This window comes from Hipposideros armiger, unplaced genomic scaffold (genome assembly GCF_001890085.2).
Source record: "Hipposideros armiger isolate ML-2016 unplaced genomic scaffold, ASM189008v1 scaffold_164, whole genome shotgun sequence".
Classification (NCBI taxonomy): domain Eukaryota; kingdom Metazoa; phylum Chordata; class Mammalia; order Chiroptera; family Hipposideridae; genus Hipposideros; species Hipposideros armiger.
Window position 1 is genome coordinate 1 of NW_017731514.1, and position 1,276 is coordinate 1,276.

At 53.6% G+C, this 1,276-nt stretch overlaps 1 protein-coding gene across 1 annotated transcript in view; it reads left to right on the top strand.

Moving 5' to 3' along the window:
• The first annotated feature begins 567 nt into the window (after positions 1-567).
• PARVG (parvin gamma) overlaps positions 568-1,276 on the top strand; it is a 26,229-nt gene continuing 25,520 nt past the window's right edge. The window contains exon 1 of the mRNA XM_019651679.1: positions 568-646. The gene's annotated coding sequence lies outside the window, so the exon portion shown is untranslated. The remainder of the gene's footprint in view (positions 647-1,276) is intronic.

A 1,276-nucleotide genomic window follows, 5' to 3' on the forward strand; every position in this document is an offset into this window, starting at 1 on the left:
TGACACCTGGCAGGGCAGGGGTCTACTGGTCTGCTCCCTTCACACTTGTGGGAGCAGGCATATCTATGAAACCCAAGTCACTTTGGATGTTTGGTGCTCAGGGTGTGTGAGTGTGTGTGTGTGTGTGTGTGTGTGTGTGTGTGTGTGTCTATGACTGTGTGTGTCTGAGTCTGCATGTGTCTGTATGTGTGAGTGCATATATCTGTGTACCTGAGTGTGTCTCTGTGTGTGTGTGGGTGTGCAGGTGTGTGTGTCTGCATCTGTGTGCATGTGTCTGTGTATGTGTGAGTGCATATGTGTGTCTGGGTGCCTGTGCATTTGCATGTGTGCATGTGTGTGCATGTGTGTCGGTATGTTTATGACTGTGTGTTTCTGAGTGCATGTGCTTGTGTATTTGCATGTGTAGGTGTGTGTCTGCATGTGTGAGTACATTCACGTGTGTGTGTGCATGTGTATGTGAAACAGCAGGACCAAATGCCCCTTGGGGTCAATGTGCCTGCTGTACAGGTGACTGGCAGGGACAGAGCTGCCAGAGCCCTGCAGAGTCCCCACATACGTGTCATGCTCACCTCTGCTTCCAGGAGAAAAGAAGAAATACCTGCCCCCCACTTCCCGGAAGGATCCCAAATTTGAAGAATTGCAAAAGGTATGTAGGCTTCTCCTACCCTGAGCTTGCTGGAGGCAGCTTTTCATCTTCTCGAGGTGGGGACAGCAGGCCGTCTTGCGGTCCCTGACCTCTGACTGGTGGGGAGTGACCCTGCAGTTCCCTGGGATACTTACTGAATGGCTACATGAAGGAACATTTAATGAGCACTGACTGTATTCTTTTGTATACGTGATCCCAGCAAGCCTCACAGGGTTGAGAGGGATCTGTTGTCACCCGCATCCCAGGAAGGGGACAACAGTGCTTGGAGAGGTGACTGACCTGCGGGGGGGCACACGGCTGGCCGGCGACAGAGCTGGGGATTGACCCAGGCTGTGGGCCACAAAGCCTGTGCTGCTCCTTCGCTCGCTCGGCTGCCCACGGCAATGGACAGCTGGCAAAGTGGGCGGGAACAGGCGTTGTCACTCAGTTCACGCTTCTCTCCTTGGCTAAGACGAGCTGAGCACAGGCTCGGGGCTTCCGTCCTTCTCTGTCCTATTTCTCTAGTCTCCACATGGCCTTTCTATTGCCTCCTCCAGGCAGACCTCCTGACCTGCACCACTTCCCACCATCCAGAGGATTTGTGGCCCATTTTCCATCCCTTCCTTCCTCCCACCCATTCCTTACTCCTTC